Genomic DNA, 22525 nt, shown 5'->3' with positions numbered 1-22525 from the left:
CAACTACCCTACATTAAGATTCTTCTTGAATTCTTCAATTAGCTTGACTGGCAAAGCTTTGGTAAACCCGTCTGCAACTTGATCTTTGGAGGGAATGAACCGTATGTCTAGCTTCTTTTCTGCAACTCTTTCTCTTACAAAGTGAAAATCAATTTCTATGTGCTTGGTTCGACCATGAAACACTGGGTTTGCAGAAAGATATGTGGCTCCCAAATTGTCACACCACAAACATGACACACGACGCTGTTTGATACCCAATTCATTGAGCAATGATTCAACCCAAATGATTTCAGCAGTAGCATTAGCTAGTGACTTGTATTCGGCTTCAGTGCTTGACCTGGATACTGTGGCTTGTTTCCTGGCACTCCAAGAAATGAGATTAGATCCAAAACATACTACAAATCCTCCAGTTGACTTCCTTTCATCACTGCATCCTGCCCAGTCAGCATCAGAAAATGCACTAACTAGAGTAGAGTTAGAGTGCTTGACTTGAAGTCCCAAACTCACAGTATGTTTGATATACCGTACAATTCTTTTGACAGCTGTCCAATGTACAGTAGTAGGTGCATGAAGATATTGACAAACCTTGTTAACAGCAAAGGAAATATCAGGCCTTGTCAGTGTCAAGTGCTGTAGGGCTCCTACCGCACTTCTGTATTTTGTGATCTCTTCTTCTTTGAGCAGTTCACCTTCAAAAGCTGAAAGCTTTTCTGAAGAAGATAATGGTGTAGGTGAAGGCTTCCAATCTTTCATCCCCATACGAGCGAGAAGTTCAGTGGCATACTTTTCCTGGTTTAATGTTATACCATCTTGAATCTTCTTAACTTCTATGCCCCAAAAGAAGTGTAGATCACCAAGATCTTTCAAAGCAAATTCTGAGCTTAAATCATGCAGGAGAGCATTAGTAGCACTTTGTGAGGAGCTTGCAACTATAATATCATCAACATATACTAGCAGGAATATAGTTATGCTTGCTTTGTTGTAGATGAACAATGACGTGTCAGCCTTAGATGCAATAAAACCCAAACACCTTAACTTAGAGCTTAACCTTGAATACCATGCCCTTGGTGCTTGCTTCAAGCCATAAAGTGCCTTATCAAGCTTGCACACGTGATGAGGTACCTGCTTATTTACATATCCAGGCGGTTGTCTTATATAAACCTCCTCTTCCAGAACACCATGCAAAAACGCGTTCTTGACATCTAGCTGTCTCAAGCTCCATCCCCTGGACACATAAATAGCTAGCACAAGTCTAATAGTTGCGGCTTTGACAATAGGACTAAAAGTATCTTCATAGCCCAAACCATAGCGCTGTTTAAAACCTTTTGCAACCAAGCAAGCTATATACCTGTCAATGGAGCCATCTGCCTTTCTTTTGATTCTATAAACCCATTTGCAGTCAATGATATTTTTACCTCTTTTCTCTGGTACAAGATGCCAAGTCTTGTTCCTCATAAGCGCTGAGTATTCTTCATCCATTGCTATTTTCCAATTGGGATCCTCAAGTGCATCTTCTACATTTGTTGGTTCTCCTGCAATGCACAACATACCATATGGGACAGTACCATCAGTTTTGATTTTTGGATTTCTTATACCTTTCTGCGACCTTGTCATGACACGTGAAGTTGTGACTTGTTGGGGCTGACTCTGACGTATGCGTGGCTGTCATGCTACAGGAGATGGCACAAGCGACCCATGCGCAGAGGATCCCGAGGAAACAGCAGCGGATTCCTTTTCCGCAGCAGATCCCGAACCGGATTGTGTAGCCTCACATGTGCCTGATCCGCTAGCCCAGGCACCCGCAGAAGATCCGCCGCTGGCCGCTGCATGTGATAGGGATCCCGATGCAGGCCCCACCGAATCTGCCATCGCTATTGCTTGCCCGCGCGTGGGACGCGGTGCGGTGCACGGCTCGTCCGCTTGCGGTGACGTGGCGCTCGCGGATTGGTGCGGCTGAGAGAGTCCAGCGGACGCGTAGTTCGGGGCGTATCTGCGCCCCCGATCCGAGGCGATCAGGCGAACAGGAGTTCCAGGTGACTCCAGATCCGCCTCGTGCTCCGCGTTAGCTTCGTTTTCTTCTGGTACATGAAATATTGGCTCGTTTTCAGCAAAATTCTGATCATTTTCTCGACCATTTTCTGCGCCGTTTTCTGCTACATGACCATGCACACATGGAGGCACATTCCTACCAGTATAATCATCAGTTTGATTAGTACAATCGTTGCCCCCATGATCAGAGTTTTGGAGATGTGGCGGAAGAAGAAGGATTTCTTGTTTGAGAAGTGCTCCGGCATTAGGATGAAGCGATTCAAAGGGAAATACCGACTCATCAAATACTACATCACGAGAGATGTAGACCCTGCCAGTAGAGACATCGAGACATTTGACTCCTTTGTGAATGGGCCTATACCCAAGAAACACACACTTCTTTGAGCGAAAAGAAAGCTTGCGTGTATTATATGGGCGAAGGTTGGGCCAATAGGCACAACCAAATACACGTAGTGATTTAGTCAGGAGATATGCCAAGGAGGCGTGTGATGGGAGTTTCATACTTTATGACCTTGCTAGGTAGCAAGTTGATGAGGTACGTGGCAGTTAAGAAGGCTTCATCCCAGAATTTCAGTGGCATGCAAGAATTTGCTAGTAGAGCTAGTCCTACTTCAACAACATGGCGATGTTTCCTTTCAGCGGAGCCATTCTGTTGGTGTGCATGAGGACATGCAACATGATGCGAAACGCCAAGTTCTTGAAAGAAGGAGTTTAATTTTCTGTATTCACCTCCCCAGTCGGTTTGCATGGCAATTATTTTAGTGTTTAATTTTCACTCAACAAGATTTTGGAAATTCTTGAAGACTTGGAAAACTTCAGAACGTTTCTTGAGGAGGTAGATCCATGTAAACTTGCTGTAGTCGTCAATGAAACTAACATAGTATAAGTGCCTACCAACAGAGACTGGGGCTGGTCTCCACACATCAGAAAACACAAGTTGCAATGGAGCAGTGGAAATACTAATAGATATAGGATATGGCAACTGATGACTTTTAGCTTGTTGACATGGATCACAAACAGACTCAATGTTTGACTCATGAGAGTACGGAAGCTTATTCTTGCTAAGAACAAATTTAACAATAACTAACGAAGGATGACCTCGTCTACTATGCCACTTTGATGAAGAGGACTTGACTGCAACTAAAGCTTGTTTATTTGATGGTGATGATGAAGATATGATCGGTAGAGACCTCCCACGCACTTGCCCCTAAGAAGGATTCTCCTCGTGTCCAAGTCCTTTACCAAAAATAAATATGGATAGAACTCAATGAGAACACGGTTATCAAGAGTAAATTTATGAACAGAAAGAAGGTTCTTTGATGTTGTGGGCACATATAAAACTCTTTTAAGATGCAAGTTTTTCATGGGGTTTTTGATAATTGAACTACCAACATGAGTGATTTTCATACCAGAACCGCTTGCAGTATGGACTTGGTCATGTCCACGATATTTGTCTCTGATTGTCAGCTTGTCGAGATCCCCTGTGATGTGATTTGTGGCAGCAGTGTCAACATACCAATTTGTATCAATGTCGTAGGAGTTGGTGACCATGTTGGCTCCCTTCTCCTCATGTTCATCTTCATCATCATATCGATGCCAACAGTCACGAGCACCTCCGGGGTGATGCTTGAGACAGATTTGGCACTCTGGGTAGTCCCGAACCTGCTGTTGGCATTGTTGCCGTGGGCGACCGCGGCCACCTCCACCGCCGCTGTTTCCACCAGATGGAGCTGGGGAGGAGCGCCTGCCTTGGCCGCGCCCCCTGCTGCTGCTGCGTCCGCGGCCTCTGTTGTAACCGCGTCCGCGTCCCCTGTAGGCTAGGTTGGCTGAAGTCTTGAAGCCTGCATCAGGGCCATCGCCGAGCATCTCCACATGCTGATCAAAAGCTGTGATCTGGGCAAACAAATAATCTACGGAGATCTGGTTCTTCACTGCTCCTATGGCCGCCACAACGGGATCATAGTCCCTGTCAAGGCCGGCAAGCACGTAGTCAACCATCTCTGGATCCAAGACGGGTCGTCCTGCCGCTGCGAGCTCATCCCCAAGGTTCTTCATCCGAGAGATAAAGGCACTGCTGGACATGGAGCCCTTTTTTGTGTTGGTGATGGCGATCCGTAGATTGGTGATGCGCGATTCGGATTGCGAGGCGAACAGAGTGGTGATGGCAGTCCAAAGCTCGAACGTCGTCTCCTTGCTCGCAACTTGGGTGAGAATCTCCATTGAGAGGGAATTCAGGAGGTGACTTAGGACTTGCTGATCCTTCGAAATCCATTGTGCGTATAGAGGATTGGGTTCTAGGGCAGTGGTTTTATCCGCCTGCTGCCGCTGCACCGTCTTCAGTGGCGCTGCATCTGATCCATCCAGAAGGCTGGTGACCTGCGCTCCTCACAGGCCCGACATGACCTGTGCCTTCCACAAGATGAAGTTAGTCTTGGTGAGCTTCTCTGATGGGAGAGCGCCAAGGTTGATGGATACGGTTGATGGGGACAACATGGCGACGATGGTCGAGGAAGGTGACTATGGTGACGATCGTGACGAGGGTAGAACGAGGAAGGAGGCTGCTGGCTAGATCGATGGGAAGAGGATTGCTCTGTATACCATATCAGATGGGAAGCGTTCCTACTCTCTGCAGAGAGCCGCGTGGTGTTATATTGATCGAGGCAAGAAGCCCTTGCCGTGGTGTACAAGTTGCACCTGATTGCTAGGATCTAGGTTGTTACACGGGATAGAGTTTGAGGTTGTTATGAGAGAGGAAAGGAGATAAACAGTTGAGATTACATCATCTATAATTCTAACACATGGCTCACCATGCTTTACACTGAGATCAAATGCCTCATTCGATTTGATCGATGGAGCTGGGCGCACGCGTGTGGAAGAAAGCAATGGCGCGTTCGAAAATTGATGCGCGGGGTGGAAAAGGAGGCGGCCATCTGGCCGGGCACAACCATCTTGACGGAGTTAGCCGATGCTGTGACGGCAACAGCTAACTAGCGATGGTGTGCAACTGATACAGGACGCGTGCACTCCCTGTACGGGCATGTGACCGACGTCGTCGCGGCAGGATAAAAAAAGGTCGTGAAAAAATATCTGTCTGCCCGTCAGGCTATCATGACTTGTGTTTTTACGCGGTACAATCACATATGCTTATAGAACACGTACATAGATACGGTTTTGCTAATTTACAGCCGAGTGATTTACAATTGGTTTTCATTCAAATTTCTGGCCGTTTGATCTTGTGCCAAGATCTGCGCTGGGTCTGGGTTTTTTCGGACATTTTTTTTCTGTCTGTTACCGGGTGCGCTTTCGTTTCCCAGCCAGCCCATTACCGCCTATCCCCTGGCTCTCTGTCTTTTTTTATTATTCTTGTCCTTCCTCATTTGTTGGCGAGAGTTAAAGTTGAGAGAGGGAGGCGATTCTTGGTGATTTCCTCGTCATCTGATTCCGATCTCCTCCTCCTCTTCTTCAGATTGATTTCTGCTTCAGTGTTGTGTAGTTTCAGTTGGTTATCCTGGTCTTCTCCCTTTCACCGTTGAATTTCTTCTAGATCTTGTGAGTCGATTCGATTTCCCTTGTGTTTGATGTAGATGTAGGTGTATGTGTACTCTTAGAGGTGGATTTTGGCGATTTTTTTGCAATTACAGTGATAGGCGGATGGATGTAGCAGTGGATCCGATTCCCCTATTGATTTTCTTTCTGCTAGCCTGGGCGTTTGATTCCGCTGACATTTTTTGTTGTTAGATGCAGGGATGTGTGTTATTAGGTAGTAGTTGCATCTAAGTTACTGCAACTTCATAACTGTAATTTCATTTTAATTACAGTGTATTTTCGTCTGAAATCACAGAGTAGTGACACTGTAATTATAACCTTTTTTCTATGTTTTGGGTAGTGTTGCATCTAAGTTTACAACAACTTCAAGATTGTAATTTCATTTTAATTACAGTGTAATTTCCTCTAAAATACAGAGTAATCGTATTGTAATTATAGTGTTCTTACAATATACTTGTAATTACAGTGTAATTTTCAGGGTAATTACACTGTAAATCGCACTGCTATTTACTGTTATTACAGTGCAATTTCTCTATAATTTTCAATGTTGTTACAGTGTAATTTCCATGGGTAATCACAGTGCCATTTTTGCTAGAATATTTACTGTATTTACAGTGCAATTACAGTAAAATTTCAGTGCTAATTAGACTGTAAATCACAGTGTCTTTGGTGGGTAGTGTTGCATCTATTCACGCTGTCAGTATATACTGAATCTACCTTTGTGTCGGAAACTTTGCTGCCCACAGGAATTTCTGCTTGCCTAGTAATTTCAGCAACTTGATAATAGTAATTTCAGTACTTTCTTGCTACTGTAATTTTTAGTTTCTTCTGCCCTGGTGCTTTTGAAACAAAAGTGACCAATTTCTTTGATTTTAACTGAGTGCTCTGTGCAATACACTTTGTCAAATGGAAAGAATTTGTGATCTATGCTTTTCATTCTTGTGATTTTACAGGTTCTAGATCTCAAAGAAAATCACTAGGCATGAGCAAAGACATTGGTATTGAAGGATTTCCAGCCTGTGGATCGTCTCTTGTATGATCTTCCATGGTTCTCCCCCAATTAGTTGTTGTGGCTTTGGTGTTTAGCTTTGCCCCAATTGGAATTGAAGGATTGCTAACTCCATGGTTCCTTGTTAGTGTTTGTCTTTGCCCTTTCTTTTTATTTCTCTTCCTCAATGTTAGTAATTTAAATTCTGCCTACTTTTTTGGTGTTTGCCTTTGCCATTTCCTTTTTATTTCTCATTCCCTATATACATTTTTTTCTTCATATCATTCTTCCTTGTTGCAGCTGTACTTCCCTGTAACCATTCGAAAGCATTGGTTTTCTTTCTTCATTTGTTTAAAGGGAAGAGCCTTTGCTTTCCTTGATCCAGCTTTTAATGAACATTCTAAATTTCACTTGCTGATTAGCGATATGCTAGTACATTTTTAATCAATTTGTTTCCCTTTTATAGGCACTGTGTTGTTATCTTTTAAGATTTATCTCTTGTATTTTCTTTTATTCGAACGGATTATAAACTTTATAGGTGTTTTCTTTTATTCTTGTATTTTTCTATTAGGGTTGCTTTTATTACTCCCATATTGGGAAACAAATCAATTTTGAAAAAATTGACGTTATCTACCTATAGTTGTTCCCAACCAAACTAATAAGTAATTTGTTTTTTAGTATAGCTGGCCTGATTTTCTCTTATATTCTTCTGTTGATTTTGTTGGTATCTTTTTTTCTTCCTTTATTCATGTGAAACGAGGCACGCAATTGCGGTATATTTACATTCAAGTTTATGGAAGTGTGAACTACAAGGACTCAAGTTGTTAACCATTTTTCAAGCACTGACATCCTCAACGTAAGGACAAAGTATGCTAATGATAAGTTTTTTAGCGAGTTCAATAGGGTGGATAAGTTCTTGACTTCTTGTTACTGATTTCTTTGATGATGTAAGCACTTTTGTTTTCTATACTACAAATTTATAGTAAAGAGGTTCATGATTTCCAGTATATTTTTAGTTCTACTTTTGGCTCAAGGTTGCCTAATTTACTGTACTCGTCTACATCATTCACTATCTCTTGTACTACGTATTTTCAGCTTTTTGGCTCAGTGTTAATTGCTTCCCTTTGTGCTATATATCTTAATGATTGGTCTAATGTCGGTTTGATCTTTTTTTTCAGACTACAAATTAACAATGATGGACAAGAAGGCCTTTTTTGCATTAGAGAGATGTTGAACTGCTTTTTTCACAACGGATAGGGCAGTGTGTATGTTGGTTCAGTGTGTGGTCATCTGTATGATAGGAGTGTGTATGTTGGTTCAACTGTTTTTTTGTTTCGGAAAGGAGGATTGCCCCCGGCCTCTCTGTTGCAATGTTGGTTCATCTGTGTCTCTATGATCCATAGATGACACGAGGTACTATACTTGCAAGGTTTTCTTACTGTAATTTCAAGGTTTTTCACTTGCTTGTCATGAATGCAAATGGGTCCAGTCCAACCCGCGTACATACATACCAACTTATGACTCAGGGCTGCAAACGGGTGTCTTTGAGTCTCGACAAGTTCCTGTCATAATGTCACTGTAAGAATCACACAATATGAGTGTAAGTTATGCGTAAATACACTAATTTTAGAAGTTCCAGTGCTAATTGACTATATGTTTTGTGTATCTAGACTTCAACTCTTAAGATATCACTATGAGTGGACTGCAAGTTACCAGCAGACTCTAATGCTAGTCTAATTATCACCGTATTTTTCTGCCAAATGATTGTAATTGCACTGTAAGTTGATGCCAGACCTACAGAGAGTACGTTGATGGATTAGTAGGCTTTTTTTGGCTGTGGTATTGCGATAGTTGTAGCTCACATATGTTTGAAACCGAGTTCAGTTCCAACCCAGTTAGGATTGGCCTTTTAGCATCGACATACATATACAACGAAGATACACAAAAAGGGACACACAAATATATACAAGTGTCGTTCTATTACTGGTTGAAAAACTTGACTAACGCCGAATTTATTTTCAGTCAAACGTCAAATAGACACTCCCCATAGATAACCCTCATGAACGGACGCAAGCACACACTATCCCTATGAGCATCCTTCAGATATTGATCCGACACAATATTTTAAGATTGAGAAAGTTACCATAAGCGTCTCGTAATTGATAGGAACATCTCCTCCCATTAAATGGACATCGCCAAAATGTCTGTAATAAATATAAAAAAACGTGAGCACTAGTGTCAAATACCTAGAAGTCATTGATTTAAGCCTATGACATCGCAGTGCGGCGGCTTGGTCTACCGCTGGGCGGATTCTACTACCTTGGAGCCTAAGGTGACCATTGTATCCCGCCCGACAAATCCAAAGACCGACATTGTCATCGAGGAGTGGGATGACGTCCCGGAGAGCGGCGTGGAGAGAATGGTGAGGTTCATGGCACAACATCATGAGTATATCCAGTACCTGTGGTAGTGGAAGAGGGACGCATAGAAGAAGGAGAAGGTGAAGAACAACGATGAGGCATGGCCTTCCTCATAGGTCGTGGCCAAGGTCGAGTTTGATGATGACAAGGGCTCGAACATTGAATTCAGACAAACATCAGCGCTCGAGTGACGAGGGTTCCGACATCGAGTGGGACAACATCGACGACGACTAGTGTGTCTGTAGTGCCAGTAGTAGTCTAGAAGTACCATGTTTGCACTTTGCATGTAGTTGTAATCCAAGTATGTCCAAACTTTGCTTGAAGTATGTTTGAATTTTGTAGAAGTATGCAATGCATTGTGATGATCTATGTGGAGTTTTGATATTTTGGTGCCCTATATAAATTTGCCATGCTATAGCAATGCAATTTTGCATGGTAAAGACTATTGCCATGCTATAACTCTATGCAATTTGCTTACAATTTTTTTTCATTGATGTAAAACCAGCATGGTCCAGCAACGCGATTTACCATGGCTCAAAAATTTTGAATTTACAAAATGAATGTAAACTTGATATGGTCAAGAATCAAGTAAATTCCCATGGCTCTGAAAATAAATTTGTCGTAGCCCTGAAAATAAATTATTCATGGTAAATTAATGCAGTTTGCCATGGTAAAAATGTTGTCGTGCTACAAACTTGACATGTTTTTTCAGTTTTTCGCACTTCTAAAATTGCACAAGATTTTTTTTTCGTTCCCCAAAGCCCTGGTCCAGAACTTCAATTTACAATGTCTCGAATGTTGAATTTGCATTAGGCCCTATATAGATGAAAGGAGGGAGTAAAACTTGCCATGGACCAGGAAAGACTAAATTTCCATGGCTGTGAAAATTAATTTGCCATGGTCCAGCAATGCAATTTGCCATGGTTAAAAAACTTGCCATGATACAAACTAGGAACGTGCTTTGTCAAAAAAACTAGTGGTGTGAACACTCTAGTATTATTTTTTTATTTTCTTTTTTGGTTTTCCTTACATATTTATTTTTCTACCTTTTTAGACTTTTGAGTAAAATACACATGCTAAAAATATAAAATATTCACATACATCAAAGAAATTCACGGGTATACAAAAATTTCATGTGTATTTGGAAAATATTTTTATACATGTGTTAAAAATATTCACTGTGTTAAAAATCATTGCATATTTTTCTATAAATTCATCATGCATTTAAAACATTTTTTTCATGCACTAAAAATTATTCATAGTGTAACCCACACATGTACATCGTGTAATATAAAAATATTCATCATGCTTTAACACTTTCTATAGTTACATCAACATTTTTTTTCAAATCTGTGAAAGTGTTCATTGTGTATTAAAAATGTTCATTGATTTTTTTAAAAAAATTGGTCCTCATCTATTAAAAAATCATTGTGTTTTTCAGTATTGTTCTTAGTATGTTGGACATGTTTTTGACAAAAAGGATGTTCAAAACATTTTCACCTTGTGTTTAAAAAATGTCATTGTGTATCTTAGGGATTCATCATAATAAACACTAGGAGGGTTTTGGGAAACATTTTCCCTTTCATCAGTACTCTCTTCATATTCTATTTGTTCTCTTGACTTTAGATAGTTGGCAATATAAGGATTCTTAGTGCAATTTACCGCACAAAACATATAAATTTCTCTAGATCAAAATCAAGAAACCTCTCGGGGTTTGGAAAACCCTTAGTTATACGTTTCATTTCTTCATACCCCAAAAGAAGACTAAGATCTTTATGATGCTCAAGGGTAATCAAGTTATCACAATTTTTGGACATGATTTGATCATGAAATAATTTGCATTGGAGATTTAAATGACCACATTCATTGCAAAGTTCACAAGGATGGCAAAAAAAATTACATCTTTCAGCACAATCATCTAGCCTCTCTTGCAATTTTTTTGTTTCCCAATATTTATGCTTCTTGCAAAATCTATCTTCCCTTTTTGGTGTGCAAAGACACTCCCAATTCACTCCGCAAAAAGTGACATCCTTATAAGAAACATTTTTGTGACTTATGCAATCATCATTAGCATTTAGGATATTCAAAGAATTCACACTAAAAACATTGCAATCATGCTCATCATTCAAATATTTTGTGCCAAGCATTTTATTGACTTCTTCTTCAAGCAATTGAGCATAATTTTCCAAACCATCATTTTCAAGAAAGATATTATAAAGATGATCAATAATATGATGCAACCTCAATTCCATTTTTTGTAGTTTTCTTTTATAAGCCAAACTAGTGATAAAACAAGAAACTAAAATATTCAATTGCAAGATCTAAAGATATACCTTCAAGCACTCATCTCCCCGGCAACGGCCAGAAAATAGCTTGATGTCTACTATGCAACTTTATTCTTGTAGACACGTGTTGGGCCTCCAAGCACATAGTTTTGTAGGACAGTAGCAATTTTCCCTCAAGTGGATGACCTAAGGTTTATCAATCCATGAGAGGTGTAGGATGAAGATGGTCTCTCTCAAACGACCCTGCAACCAAATACAAGAAATCTCCTGTGTGCCCAACACACCCAATACCATGGCAAATTGTATAGGTGCACTAGTTCGGTGAAGAGATGGTGATAAAAGTGTAATATTGATGGTAGAAATATATTTTTATAATCTGAATAAATAAAAACGTCAAGGTAGCAAATAGTAATCAGGCACAAAAACGGTGTTGCAATGCTTAAAAATGAGGCCTAGGGTCCGTACTTTTGATAATGCAGTCTCCCAACAGTGCTAACATAGTTGGATCATATGATTATCCCTCAAAGTGCAATAAAGAATCACTCTCGAGTTCCTATTAGCGGAGAACAAAAGATAGGAATTGTTTGTAGGGCACGAAACCACCTCAAAGCTATTCTTTCCATTCGATCTATTCAAGAGTCTGTACTAAAATAACAAAAAACTATTTTTTCCGTTCGATCTATCCTAGAGTCCGTACTAAGATAACACCAAAGAAAATTCATATTCATAATACTCAATCCACACAAGGAACTACAAAGAGACCCCAAAGTTTCCTTCGGAGAAAAGATATTAAAAATGTGCATCAACCCCTATGCATAGGTTACCCCAATATCACCGCGGGAATCCGCGATTTGAATGCCATAACATATATCAAGTGAATCAATAAGATACCCCAATTGTCACCTCAAGTATTCATACCGCAATACATATATCATGTGTTCTCATCTCTGAATATTTAATCCGACAAGACAAAACTTCAAAGGGTAAAGATTCAATTCATCATAACAAGAGTATAGAGGGGAGAAACATCATATGATCCGACTATATTAACAAAGCGCATGATATAGATCACGAGAGAGAGCCAGATTAAACACATAACTACTGGTACAAACCCTCAGCCCCGAGGGTGGACTACCCCCTCCTCATCGTGGTGGTCGCCGGGATGATGAAGATGGCCACCGGAGATGATTCCCCCTCCGGCAGGGTGCCGGAAAGGGTCTAGATTGGTTTTTGGTGGCTACAGAGCCTTGCGGCGGCAGAACTTCTAATCTAGGTTAACCCCGAAGGGTTTCGGAATATTTGGGAATTTATAGTGCAAAGAGGGGATACAGGAGGTCACCGAGGTGGGCACAACCCACCTGGGCGCGCCAGGGGGGCCTGGCGCACCCTGGTGGGTTGTGTCCCCCTCGGGGCACCCCCCAGGTGCAGCTCTAGCCCATTGGGTTCCTTCCGGTCCATAAAAAATCTTCATGGAGTTTCGTTGCGTTTGGACTCCGTTTGGTATTGATTTCTGGCGATGTAAAAACAAGCAAAAAATAGCAACTCGCACTAGGCACTGAGTCAATAGGTTGGTCCCAAAAAATGATATAAAATTGCTATAAAATGATTGTAAAACACCCAAGAATGTTAAAATAATAGCATGCATACTTCATAAACTATAGATACGTTGGAGACGTATCAGCATGTCGTGACTCTCCTTTTGATACTTGCACGTGTTGATTTAATGCACCTTGAAGTAGTATGAATATGTGACGGTAAAGCTTTGTAATGCCCTAGCCCTAAAGCGAGAGATGGTTGTGCACGAGGAGGGCAAGATCATCCAGACAGAACAAGGCCCGACGATGGAGCTATCTATGGTCTCGATGGACCTCACCTTGCTCCACTTCCCCTTGTGACTCCGCCCCTTGAAGCCTCTAGTGTATGAGGTTCAAATACACCTCTTCCGTTCGGCTGATCGAGCAAGGTGCAGGTTTCTTGATTGATGTGTTGTTCGATTGATTTGTGTAGTGCAAGGGAGGGCACCTGGCCTGCACAGACTACCGCGTCGAGCGCCCCGGGAACCAGCGGCAGTGCCAGAAGTGCGAGCACGGCGGTGGCTTCGACATGCGGAACACGGGGGTGGACGCCGTCCTATCCTCGGTGAGGGTGGAGTGCCCGCACGAAGGCTGTAGGATCTATGTCACTTACCACAAGCTCGCCGATCACCAGAGCGTGTGTCCGCTCATGCCCTGCAAATGCCCCGTGCCTGTCTGCGGCTATGAAGGCCCGCCGTCGGTGCTCTCCCACCACATCAGCACCATGCATCCCATGCACGTGCACAGGATCCAGTACGACAAGGTGGTCCTGAAGGAAATATGCCCTAGAGGCAATAATAAAGTTGTTATTTATATTTCCTTATATCATGATAAATGTTTATTATTCATGCTAGAATTGTATTAACCGAAAACTTAGTACATGTGTGAATACATAGAAAAACAAAGTGTCACTAGTATGCCTCTACTTGACTAGCTCGTTGAATCAATGATGGTTATGTTTCCTAACCATAGACATGAGTTGTCATTTGATTAACGGGATCACATCATTAGAGAATGATGTGATTGACTTGACCCATTCTGTTAGCTTAGCATTCGATCGTTTAGTAGATTACTATTGCTTTCTACATGACTTATGCATGTTCCTATGACTATGATTATGCAACTCCTGAATACCGGAGGAACACTTTGTGTGCTACAAAATGTCACAACGTAATTGGGTGATTATAAAGGTGCTCTACAGGTGTCTCCGAAGGTACTTGTTGGGTTGGCATAGATCAAGATTAGGATTTTCACTCCGATTGTCGAAGAGGTATCTCTGGGCCCTCTCGGTAATGCACATTACTATAAGCCTTGCAAGCAATGCAACTAATGAGTTAGTTGCAGGATGATGTATTACGGAACGAGTAAAGATACTTTCCAGTAACGAGATTGAACTAGGTATTGAGATACCGACGATCGAATCTCGGGCAAGTAACATACCAATGGCAAAGGGAACAACGTATGTTGTTATGCAGTTTGACCGTTAAAGATTTTCGTAGAATATGTAGGAGCGAGTATGAGCATCCAGGTTTCTCTATTGGTTATTGCCCGGAGATGAGTCTCGGTCATGTCTACATAGTTCTCGAATCCGCAGGGTCCGCGCGCTTAAAGTTTGATGACGATCGGTAATATGAGTTTATGTGTTTTGATGTACCGAAGGTAGTTCGGAGTTTCGGATATGATCACGGACATGACGAGGAGTCTCAAAATGGCCGAGACATAAAGATTGGTATATTGGAAGCCTATATTTGGACATCATAATAGTTCTGGGTGAAATCAGGATTTTACCGGAGTGCCGGGGGGGGGGGGGGTTACCAGAAACCCCCGGGGGTTAATGGGCCTTGTTGGGCCCTAGTGGAGAGAGAGAGGGGCCGGCCAGGGCAGGCCGCGCGCCCCCTCCCCTTGAGTCCGAATAGGACAAGGAAGGGGGGGCGCCCCCTTGCCTTTCCCTCTCCCACTCCTTCCTTTCCCCTCCTAGTGGGACTAGGAAAGGGGAGGCCTACTCCCACTAGGATGAGGATTCCTCCTCCTGGCGCACCCTGTTAGGGCCGGCCGGCCTCCCCCTTGCTCCTTTATATACGGGGGTAGGGGCACCCCAAGACACAAGTTGATCAGTTGATCTTTTAGCCGTGTGCGGTGCCCCCCTCCACCATAATCCACCTCGGTCATATGTAGCGGTGCTTAGGCGAAGCCCTGCGTCGGTAGCATCATCATCACCATCATCACGCCGTCCTGCTGACGGAACTCTCCCTCGAAGCTCTGCTGGATCGGAGTTCGTGGGACGTCACCGAGCTGAACGTGTGCTGAACTTGGAGGTGCCGTACGTTCGGTACTTGGATCAGTCGGATCGTGAAGACGTACAACTACATCAACCGCGTTCTCATAACGCTTCCGCTTATGGTCTACGAGGGTACATAGACAATGCTCTCCCCTCTCGTTGGTATGCATTGATAAGTCTCCGTCATATCTACTTTTCCAAACACTTTTGCCCTTGTTTTGGACTCTAATTTCATGATTTGAATGGAACTAACCCAGACTGACGTTGTTTTCAGCAGAATTGCCATGGTGTTATTTTTGTGTAGAAATAAAAGTTCTTGGAATGACCTGAAAATCAACGGAGATTATTTTTGGAATATATTAAAAATACTGGAAGAAGAATCCACGTCAGGGGGCCCACACCCTGTCCACGAGGGTGGGGGTGCGCCTACCCCCCTGGGCGCGTCTCCCTGCCTCGTGGGCCCCCTGACGCTCAACCGACCTCAACTCCAACTCCATATATTCGTGTTCGGGGAGGAAAAAATCAGAGAGAAGGATTCATCGCGTTTTACGATACAGAGCCGCCGACAAGCCCTAAACTCTCTCGGGAGGGCTGATCTGGATCCGTTTGGGGCTCCGGAGAGGGGAATCCGTCGCCATCGTCATCATCAACCTTCCTCCATCACCAATTTCATGATGCTCACCGCCGTGCGTGAGTAATTCCATCGTAGGCTTGCTGGACGGTGATGGGTTGGATGAGATTTATCATGTAATCGAGTTAGTTTTGTTAGGGTTTGATCCCTAGTATCCACCATGTTCCGAATTGATGTTGCTATGACTTTGCTATGCTTAATGCTTGTCACTAGGTCCCGAGTGCCATGATTTCAGATCTGAACCTATTATGTTTTCATGAATATATGTGAGTTCTTGATCCTATCCTGCAAGTCTATACTCACCTATTATGTGTTATGATCCATTAACCCCGAAGTGACAATAATCGGGATACTTACCAGTGATGAACGTAGTTTGAGGAGTTCATGTATTCACTATGTGTTAATGCTTTGGTCTGGTACTCTATTAAAAGGAGGCCTTAATATCCCTTAGTTTCCAATAGGACCCCGCTGCCACGGGAGGGTAGGACAAAGGATGTCATGCAAGTTCTTTTCCATAAGCACGTATGACTATATTCGGAATACATGCCTACATTACATTGATGAATTGGAGCTAGTTCTGTGTCACCCTATGTTATAGCTGTTGCATGATCGATCGCATCCGACATAATTCTCAATCACCGATCCAATGCCTATGAGCTTTCCATATATTGTTCTTCGCTTATTTACTTTTCCGTTGCTACTGTTACAATCACTATAAAACCAAAACTGCTACCGTTACTTTTGCCACCGTTACCACTACTATGATATTACTTTGCTACTAAATACCTTACTGCAGATATTAAGTTTCCAGGTGTGGTTGAATTGACAACTCAGCTGTTAATAATTGACAACTCGAATCAATAAATTTGGGTTGAATACTCTACCCTCGAAAACTGTTGTGATCCCCTATACTTCTGGGTTATCAAGACTATTTTCTGGCGCCGTTGCCGGGGAGCATAGCTCTATTCTTTGAGTCACTTGGGATTTATATCTGCTGGTCACTATGAAGAACTTGAAAGATCAAGGAACCAAGATTTTTCCCTCAACTACGAGGGGAGGTAAGGAACTGTCATCTAGCTCTGCAGTTGGTTCACCTTCTGTTTTGAGTAAACTTGCGACACCTACACATGCTATTGATTCTGATAGGTCGCATGTTATTGATGATGCCACTTCTGCTTTGCATGATACTTATGATGAAACTACTTCTATGCTTGATAATACTATGCGACTAGGTGAATTTCTTGAGGAACAACTTTCTAGGGCTAGAGATAATGAAATTATTGAAACTGATAATAATGATGAAAGTGATGATGAAGGTTCTCCCCCTAGATATGAATTGCCTGTTGTTCCTGAGGGTTATTTTGTGGATGAAGAAACTGCTAGAGACTTCCTAGCTTGCAATGATAGATCTGATCTTAAGAAATTATTAGCTAAGCTTAAAGAAAAGTCTTTGAATGCTAGAATGAAATATGACCCTGATTTTGCTACTTCACCTATCTTTATTACTAATAAGGATTATGATTTCTCTGTCGATCCTGAGATAATTACTTTGGTTGAATCTGATCCTTTTTATGGCTATGAATCTAAAACTGTTGTGGCACATCTTACTAAATTAAATGATATAGCCACCCTATTCACTAATGATGAGAAAACTCGCTATTATTATATCCTTAAGTTATTTATGTTCTCATTAAAGGGTGAAGCTAAAACATGGTTTAATTCTCTTGATCTTGGTTGTGTGCATAGTCCCTAGGATATGATTTATTACTTCTCTGCTAAATATTTCCCCGCTCATAAGAAACAAGCTGCCTTAAGCGAAATATATAATTTTGTGCAAATTGAAGAAGAGAGTCTCCCACAAGATTGGGGGAGGCTTCTCCGATTACTTAATGCTTTGCCCGATCATCCTCTCAAGAAAAATGAAATATTTGATATCTTTTATAATGGACTAACCAATGCTTCCAGAGATTACCTGGATAGTTGTGCTGGTTGTGTTTTCAGGGAAAGAACTGTTGATCAAGCTGAACTGCTATTGAATAATATGTTGACTAATGAAAATAATTGGACACTTCCTGAACCAACTCCTAAGCCAACTCCGAAGAAAAGGGCTATTCTATTTCTCAGTCCTGAAGATATGAAAGAGGCAAAGAAATCTATGAAAGAAAAAGGTATTAAAGCTGAAGTTGTTAAGAATTTACCACCTATTGAAGAAATACATGGTCTTGATAACCCGACACAGGTAGTAAAGGTAAATTTTGTTTATAGATATGATAAAGCTGAAATTCCGCCTATTAAGTTTGCTAGCCAATGCTTAGATGAGTTTGATAATTTTATGGTTAAACAAGAAAACTTCAATGCTTGTGTTGGTAGACAATTGAAACATAATGCTTATATGATTGAACACTTGAGTGATTATATGGCTAGTGTTAAGGGCGAACTTAAACTTATTAGTAAACATGCTTCCATGGTTACCACTCAAGTAGAGCAAGTACTTAAGGCTCAGAATGATTTTCTCAGTGAATTAAATAATAAGAGAAATGATAATGCTATTAGAGTTATGGCAAGAGGTGGTAAAATGACTCAGGAACCTTTGTATCCCGAAGGCCATCCTAAAAGAATTGAGCAAGATTCTCAAAGAACTAATGTAGATGCACCTAGTCCTTCTAAGAGGAAGAAAAAGAAAAATGATAGGACTTTGCATGCTTCTAATGATCCTATTGTTGACACACCTGAGAATCCCAATGATATTTCTATTTCTGATGCTGAAACACAATCTGGTAATGAACATGAACCGAGTGATAATATTAATGATGATGTTCATGTTGATGCTCAACCTAGCAATGACAATGATATAGAGATTGAACCTACTATTGATCTTGATAACCCACAATCAAAGAATCAACGTTATGATAAGAGAGACTTTGTTGCTAGGAAGCACGGTAACGAAAGAGAACCATGGGTTCAGAAACCCATGCCCTTTCCTCCAAAACCATCCAAGAAAAAGGATGATGAGGATTTTGAGCGCTTTGTTGGAATGATTAGACCTATCTTTTTGCGTATGCGTTTGACTGATATGCTTAAAGTGAATCCTTATGGCAAGTACATGAAAGATATTGTTACTAATAAGAGAAAAATACCGGAAGATGAAATTTCCACCATGCTTGCTAATTACACTTTTAAGGGTGGAATACCAAAGAAACTAGGAGATCCTGGAGTACCAACTATACCATGCTCCATTAAAAGAAACTATGTTAAAACTGCCTTATGTGATCTTGGAGCCAGTGTTAGTGTTATGCCTCTCTCCTTATATCGTAGACTTGATTTGAATAAGTTGACACCTACTGAAATATCTTTGCAAATGGCTGATAAATCAACTGCAATACCTGTCGGTATTTGTGAGGATGTGCCTGTTGTGGTTGCAAACGTTACTATTTTAACAGACTTTGTTATTTTTTATATTCTCGAGGACGATAGTATGTCTATTATTCTTGGAAGACCCTTTTTGAATACTGCAGGGGCTGTTATTGATTGCAATAAAGGAAATGTCACTTTTCATGTTAATGGTAATGAGCATACGGTACACTTTCCGAGGAAACAACCTCGAGTTCACAGTATCAATTCTATTGGAAAAATTTCAACTATTACTATTGGAGGTTTTGAATTTCCTCTTCCTACTGTCAAGAAGAAATATGATATTCTTATTGTTGGGGACATGCATATCCCCATTGTGGTAACCTAGTTTTATTCAAAAATTCTCCGATTTCATGTTATTCGAAATGAGTTTGTTATCAAGACCTGATCAACCTTGTTAGTGGATTCCTTTTGATGATCATGAGATGGATGAATTTAGAAAAAACAACTCTCTGTACCCTCTTTTTACTTTATGTTATTTACATTAAATAAAGCAAGAATAGTATTTTCTACCTGTTTTCTGAATTATCTATGCAATAAAAAATACCCCGAAAATAAAAGTTCTCCAAATGCCCTGAAAATTTAATATGAATTTTTCTAGAATATTTGTGAATATCTGGCACCGAGAACACATTAGGGGGAGCCAGCACCTGGCCACGAGGGTCCAGGGCGCGCCCACCCCTTGGGTGCGCCCCCTACCTCGTGGGCCCCTGGTGCCCCCTCCACTTATTCTAGCCACCACACACTCCTTCTTCCTCCCAAAAAATCACCAACCAGCTCAAGCACGAGTTCTAGCTCATCTTGCTGCCATTTTTGATCTCCTTGCTCAAAGCTCCATTCACAAAACTGCTTCGGGGGATTGTTCTTCGGTATGTGACTCCTCCAATGGTCCAATTAGTCTTTGTTCTAGTGCTTTATTTATTGAAATTTTTTGCTGCTAAGGTGACCATGTTCTTGAGTTTGCATGTCAAATTTATGTGGTCAAAAGTAGTTTTAATGCATGATATGGCCTCTAGGCACTTGTAGGAGTAGTTGCTATCAATCTTGTTGAGTTTGGTTCACTTTTATTTTAAGTTATTAATAATTTCAAAAAAATTTAGAAAAAGATGAAGAGATTTTTGAGGGGCTCATCGAGCCGAAGCTCGAAGGATAAACAAAGTGAAGAGAACAAGAAGCCCAAGTATAATCTCACTCGTACTGTGGAGGTTCGGTCGTGTGAATGGTCTTGTGATGAGTTCTTGAGAGAAGCCGGGATTCATGTAGATTTTTACTATTTGGCTGAGAATACAGGCCTCATCGCCTTCCTCCACGACTAGCGTGAACAGTATCTCTTACTCACCAATATCTTTGTGCAAATTTTCATTTCCATGCTAGGAGATCACCACCTTCGGTGGAATTTTATTTATATGATGAGCATAAGGAGATGTCACTTCGTGATTTTTGCCAGGTTTGTTTGATACCTTTTGAGGGTAGCATAGAGGAACCACATCGTAATGATGTGGAAGATTGCTGTAGGGGAAATGAGGAAAGTTTCCGATGCAAGAATTACTAGCATTCATTTTCCTGTTCTACGTTACTTTGCAATATTTTCTAGTAGATGCTTAATTGATTGCGGGAACTGTGGGAAACTTAGTGCTCCTGATATTGTTATTTTGCGCCATGCCTTGTTTCAAGATACTACTTTCACTTTAGGCGCTATTGTTGCTAAACGGTTAAATCTGAACCGTACTAAGGGCCCTGTCCTTGGAGGCATTTTTGCCTCGCGCCTAGCTGCACACTTTAACATACCTATCAGACATTATGAGAAAGAGGAAAAGTTGCTGCCTAATATTTTTCTAGATTATAAGAGCATGGTAGCACATGATTTTATTGTTAAGAATAAGAAGAAGATGCTTAAATATAGACTGATTTTTGGTATGAATAACTTTGAGACTATTACCTTCCCCGCTCCCTCTTTGTTTAACATATTTTCAGGCAAGTACCTTGTTTTACCGGAGGACGTTTATGGATACTGGAGCGTGACACCAGCTCCAGAGCCTGAGCTGGAACCACCCCTGGACCCTTATCGGCAGTCAGTTTATCAGTGGGATCCGAAGGAGATCGTTAACCAATGGCACCCAGAGGACACTCCTCCTTACACCGGAGAGGACCACTTTGATCCATGGGCATAGACCAACTTAGGCCAAAAGCCTAAGCTTGGGGTAGTACGTATTTCTCACCGACATTAAATTCATGTTCACACACTCATGCCAGTTGTCGGTGCTGATACTTTTTCATTGTATCATCCATGCTAGTTTAAATTTCTTTTTAAGCTTTCTTCTTTTGTGTTTGATAAACCTTAGGAAAACCCCCAAAAAATTAGTTGTAGCTTTTAGCTAGTTTACTTCCCATGCCTGTAGTAGCAGTAATTAAAAAGAAAACCAAAAAAGATTTCTCGTTCTTCTTTTTCTTGTTGGGAGCTTTCCTGTGTAAATAGTTTAATTTCTTTCTTGTTCTTTGGGGGTCGAGAGGAGAAGACCATGATGAAAATGTTAAATGGCTCTCATATGCATTATTGTTGATTCTAACGAAGAGCCCATATTACCTTGTCTTCTCCCTTGAATTGAATGCTTGCAGATTCCAGCTTAGTCCAATGCACGTGCACTATTATTATTATCCACACTATTCGGTCATGCAAGTGAAAGGCAATAATGATGATATATGATGAACTGATTGAGATGAGAAAATATGGTATGAACTCGACCTCTCTTATTTTTGTAAATATGATTAGTTCATCATTCCTGATTTAGCCTATTATGAATGAAACATGTTTGCAATGAAAATTAGAGATTATAGTTGCTTATGCCATGCTTAATTAGCTAGGAGTTTATAATGGTTTACCTTGCGTGCCAACATGCTATTAAAATGGTTGTGATGTGGTATGATGGGGTGGTATCCTCCTTTGAACGATTTGAGTGGCTTGACTTGGCACATGTTCATGCATGTAGTTGAAACAAAATCAACACAGCCTCTATGATATTTATGTTCATGGTGCATTATATCCTACCCATGCTTGCATTCGGTGTTGATTAATTTTAATGCATGTTCATGACTGTTGTCGCTCTCTAGCTAGTCGCTTCCCAGTCTCTTTCCAGCCTTCACTTGTACTAAGCGGGAATACTGCTTGTGCATCCAACTCCATAAACCCCAAAAGTTGTTCCATATGAGTCCACCATACCTTCTTATATACGGTATCTACCTACCGTTCCAAGTAAATTTGTATGTGACAAACTCTAAACCTTCAAATAAACATTCTGTTTTGTATGCTCGAATAGCTCATGTATCAACTAGGGCTGTCTGTACC

This window comes from Triticum urartu, chromosome 1 (genome assembly GCF_003073215.2).
Source record: "Triticum urartu cultivar G1812 chromosome 1, Tu2.1, whole genome shotgun sequence".
In the NCBI taxonomy this organism is placed as follows: Eukaryota; Viridiplantae; Streptophyta; class Magnoliopsida; order Poales; family Poaceae; genus Triticum; species Triticum urartu.
This window is presented reverse-complemented; position numbering follows the sequence as displayed.